The sequence below is a fragment of the Montipora foliosa genome, chromosome 7, assembly GCF_036669935.1.
Source record: "Montipora foliosa isolate CH-2021 chromosome 7, ASM3666993v2, whole genome shotgun sequence".
Lineage (NCBI taxonomy): Eukaryota > Metazoa > Cnidaria > Anthozoa > Scleractinia > Acroporidae > Montipora > Montipora foliosa.
In genome coordinates this window covers 13,859,536-13,865,298 of record NC_090875.1, presented here as the reverse complement: position 1 = coordinate 13,865,298, position 5,763 = coordinate 13,859,536, and positions in this window count along the sequence as shown.

The following is a 5,763-nucleotide window of genomic DNA, read 5'->3' as shown; positions in this document are numbered from 1 at the left end:
AATATATACCAAGCGGAAAGATGGATCAAAACGATCATTGCAGCCGGCATTCCGAAAACCAAGAAATAGTAGCCTTTATTCATGATGAGCTGGAGCGACTGAACCCAGTATATAGCAGCTTCCCTGTTATGCACAAGAAGTTTGGAATTTGTTATCACCTTCTCAAACTCATTAACAATTCATGACGTTAAAAGCCTACCAGAGCGCCCCATTCGGGTCAGGTCTCAATGAAACACCAGTTGAAAATCACTAGTGTTTCATCACGTTTTCACACCTATTAACTATGGTTTTCATCACTAGTGATAAAATTGTTCTTAATCTGCATATTCATAGATTACTCAAACACAGCTTAACATGAATCATTAATTTTTAATCAACAATGGCCAGGAAAAACATTTCAAATTACAAACTAACAAGCTCAATTAATTTGAAATTAAAGTTACATTGCATTTCCTAAAGTCACCGAAACAGACTGGCATATTATCCATATCCACATTCTGAGAAACTTTTCTTCCTTCCGTGACACGAACTCGCTGCTAGAATCGACACTAATTGTCGCACTTAATACTGTCATTCGGGTCAGAGCGCCCCATTCGGGGTATTTTTATATCTGGTAGACTTCGGTACTGCTCTCTCTACGCAAAGTTCTTCTTCATCGCTAGTTTCCGGGAAGCGAAACCTTCCTTCGGGCATGGCAAAAACAATATGTAAATCTCTTCAAATTCACAACGCTTTTGGAATACAAATTTAGTGCAACGCGAAAGTATACAAGAAACGCTCAAGGAAGGAAGCGCATAATTATCGACCTGTTTCTTTTTTCATCTGTATCGTGTAAGTTACTAGAACATATTATGTTTCGACACATCATGACACACCTGGATGCACACAATGTGTTAGTTGATCATCAACATGGCAGTAACCGTTCATGTGAGACACGACTCATTAACACCATGGAACACTTGGCACGCTCAATACACCTTTTTCGCTTGTACATTTTGTTTTGCCAATACAGATCACGGGATAATACTCAGGAGGTTTGACCCTTTGTTAAGTTTATTAAAAAGAGTGCATGCTAGCATGAATATGTCTGCATGCACTCTTTTTAATGAACAAAACAAAGGACCGTCCAAACCTCCTGAGTATTATCACATGATCTGTATTGGCAAAACAAAATGTACAAGCGAAAAAGCTTTATTAACTACAGAAACCAAACCGACCTCTTGATACTGGACTTCTCCAAGGCATTCGACACTGTTGCTCACAAGCGTCTGCTCCTGAAACTAGAATATTATGGCATCCGTGGCCACCATCTAAACTGGATGCAATCATGGCTGTTGAATAGAACTCAGCAGTGGTACTTGAAGGTGAATATAGTAAGAAAACAAATTTAAAATCAGGAGTCTCACAAGGAACAGTCCTAGGGCCACTTTGCTTTTTACTCTACCTCTACATTAATGACATGGGCGATAACATCTCATCCAATTTGAAACTTTTTGCTGATGACACCCTCCTGTATGGCTTTGTCCATAATGCAAGTGATACTCTTCATCTTCAACGAACGAGGCCTAGATAGCCTCGTTACCTGGGCACAGGAATGGCAAATGAACTTCCACCCCTCTAAATGGTATGTTCTTTGGATTTACAGGGTCAAGAACCCTATTATACACAATTACACCATGCTAGATCAAACACTAAAGGCTGTTGACCACCAACCTCATCTGGGTATTACTATCTCAGAAACACTTAACTGGAAAACTCATGTCTTGGATGTGAATAATAAAGGAAATAGGACCCTGGGCTGTATTAAAAGGAATCTCCACTCGTGTCCAGATAGAGTAAAAGAACAAGCATACTCCTCCTTAGTAAGACCTATCTTGGAATACGGTAGTTCTGCATGGGATCCTTACAGGATGTACCAAAAAAACTGGCTCGAACAAGTACAGCGACGTGCTGCGCGTTTTGCTACTAAAACATATTCAATATAGGAAGGATGTGTTACACACGCATTAAACCATCTTAATTGGCCAACATTGGCGCATAGAAGGAAAGTGAACAGACTAACGTTAATGTACAAGACACTACAAAGCCAAGCAGCAATCAATATACCATCTTATGTGAACATAAAACTGTAACCGAAAACTAGAAATTTTGATCTAATAAAGGTTAATCCGGTACAAACATCATGTGATGAGTATAAATACAGTTTCTGGCCTAAAAAAATTAAGTGACTGGAACAGTTTACCGCCAAATATCGTAAATAAGACCTCAATAAGTAATTTTAAAGTATCTGTAAATGATTATATCTTTACTTAAGTTTTACTTCTACCAATTGTTATTTATTTCATCATTCATCATTGTTATACCACAATTATTTATTACCTTAGTTGTACATATTTTTTTATTCATTTTAATTTTGAAATTTGCACTGGAATTTGCTAGATGTCCTTATAGGATTTTGCAAATTAATTATGTAGATGTAGATGCTATTGAATAATTAAAAACAAAACCTCAAAAATACAATGAATGCCGACTGAATACTACAAATCACACATACAAGACATTTTTTCTAGTCTTATTTGGTTGAAACAAATGATAAATCCAATACTGCAATGCTGAACACAAGTGAATACAAGCAAAGAAAACTACATGTTTAAATATTCGCATCATCAAATTGAAGAATCACCATAGCGTGACATTCTCGGAAAACAGAAAGGAACTGAATGCTAAGAAAGGTGGTCTTATTTGTGGAAATTTTGATGACTGGATTAATCAACGATGTAAGGTGAAACCAAGACGAGCACGGCAACTGCGAAAATTTCACAAACTTTTTTCACCATATAAAAAAGTATTACGTTGTAAGTTGCCATTTACATGGTTTGATAAGAATGGAATGTCTGTTTAAAATATTTTGAAAGTCATCCTGATGTAGCTTTGCCTTGGAGTCATGATTTAGAATGTCACTGTGCCGTGACGTCATCAATAAAGTTTATGAGTAAACTTTATAAGTAAACTTTAGGAGTAAACTTTATCATTCAGATTGTTTTAGTGTGTTGATTTTATAATGACCGTAAGCATATGATTTTATCCCATTGTCTAATAAATATCGTTTGTCATCGAAGCATGACAATGAAACTTTGTTTAGTTCATAGCCTCCAAAGTTGATGTAAGTTGCTTTTAATGGTTTTCATGGTATGATACATTTGCCTGTTATTAAATAGCGTTTGTTTGTAGTCTTCATCTTTGATATTTTTTTGCATAACAATCTTTTTAATTCCTTTTGCGGTTTTGTTGTTTTGATCATTGTCTTTGATATATGAATACATTTTAGATCACCAATGAACTCAGTGATTGGCATGCTTGAAGTTTCTTCTTTGAACTTTCCTATAACTTTCTTATTAGTTTTATCATAGAATGGACTGTTTTCAGGATATTCACTGTTATCAAATTTATTTCTGTGATTCCAAAAGTCTTAATACAAATCATTGGTTTCGATTACATAAGTCAGCGAGTCTGTATCAGTGAATAAAAGCTTAGCTTTATTTCCAAATTTATTTTTGATGTAATTATAATGGAAATCATAAATGAGCGTTTTGCTTAGATCTAAAATGCACACGCCTAAATATGCTGCTCTATCTAGGGTTAGTGTTTCTTTAATCTTATGGACAGCCACTAGATTTTCGTTGAATATTTTACTGCTTACGTAAGTTGGCTTTGATGTTAATTTAATCAGTTTTTTTTCTGTGACGAGCCTTACATTGACTCTTTTTCGTAGATTTTTGCAGCATTTACTGTGAACAGCGTTATTAATCAATTTGAAGAATTGTTTTTCAAAAGCATTTTTGGCATTGGTTCTTTTATGTGTATTAAAGTCAATATACGGCTTCATCCATGGTGACTGATTAAACTCAAGTACTCTGTGAACTTTAGCGACTTTTAATCCTAAATCAATACACAATTGCAGCGTTTTGTAATGAAGAACATACTATTCTTTGTTTTTTTAGGGTTGGAATCAGTTTGTGAACAGGACCAGTTGATATATTATATTGATCAGCAATGTTTTTACAATAAGTAGACAACATATCTTGAAAACGTTGTTCTTTTTAGCAGCACATGGATAATCATTATGCAAATTATGCAGTTCTTTTGGATACATAAGATCAACTTGCAATATCAATCCTTTAGTGCTGTCTTCTCTGTACTTAGCTAAGTCAAGCTTATCAATTTGTTTTTCTGACAACCATTTGAATCCTTCTGTTGGTAAAAATTGACTCATAGCCCACCATATAAATTATTAGCATCTAAATGAATAATAACTTTGAAGGTGTTTTTTTATCATGTGTGTTCATGTATTTATTGTTTGCTTTTCCATATCGGTTAGCTATGTATGATATTCCGCCGCGCATACCCATTTCAATAAACTGGAACATATCAATGTCAGTCATTCGCTCCAATTTGATATCTGTCATCTTTAACATTGCGTCCCAAGATAATCCAGGCGATGTAAAATAATGACATGGTTCTAGCTTGTAATACTGTAAGCGTGTTTTACGGAAATTTTCGAATACAGCAGCTAACAGAAGTATGTCGCTTTTTAGATACAAATGGTGATATTCACCCAAAGATTTTAAGTTAAAAGTATTCCACACATTTTTAGCATGTTTATATTGCTCATCAGTGATTGATTCATCAGTTAGCATGCTATAAAATTCTTCTTTTGTTGGCAGATGAGGTTCATTGAATTCGTCAAATGAATCCATTAAATCATATGGGTAAATGCCTTTTTTAGACATCAAACAAGTTTATCATCTTGAAACTCTTGTGAGGTATATTTTAATGCTTTATCAGGTAAAGTACTTACTAATTTGTCGAGACTTGAACTCATAAATTGAAAGCTGTCAATGAATGTTAAATGATTTGCAAGCATAAAAGCCATATATTTTTCCATATTATTCGGGATAGCATTAATATTCATTTGACATTCTTCTCCCTTTTTGTTTTTGTAAGTGTGATTTTTAGCTATTTGACCAATATTTTGCATTATAAAATGTGAATCATAACCGCGTAAATTGTGAAATATAACTGGTATTTATCAGTAATTCCAAAATGTAGGTTAAAATCGTGGTGAGATGATCCTCTGTATTTTCCAGTAATATGACAATGGTCTCTTACTAGAATATCTTTATTAATATATTTCTTGTTACAAATATGGCATGAATCAGCTTTTTTGAAGTTTATTTCATGTTCATCTGTCATTTTTAATTGCTTGTTGAATTTGCACTGTAGAACATTTTTACAATATTTAACCTCTTCAAGCATTTTTTCCATAAATTTGTATACAGCATTTTCACCTCCATAAATCTGAACTGGTTTGCTGTATTTATCATCATAACAACATAAGACCTTATAACCGTAACCACAGTTTGTGTGTTTTTGATGAGCTGCAGTATATGAATTATCATTGGTTGGCTTACATCCATGAACTTTTTCTGTAAGAGCTTCAAAATCAGCATATATCACAAACTGAACAGGTAGTTGCTTATGAAAATTAGTGAATTTTACTTTTGAATTTTTTTTAGGCATTTTAATAGCTTGTTCGTTATTATTTGAATGCATATTTCTTTGTGATTAGTTAAAACTTGTTCAGAGCTGAAGCATTGCAAGCAATACATGCAAAAGTGTTTTCTTTCTTCATGTTTTGTTTGATTATATATAAATTTGTTGTCTTTTATAAGTACATAATGTTTGTTTTCATTTTCTGTAATC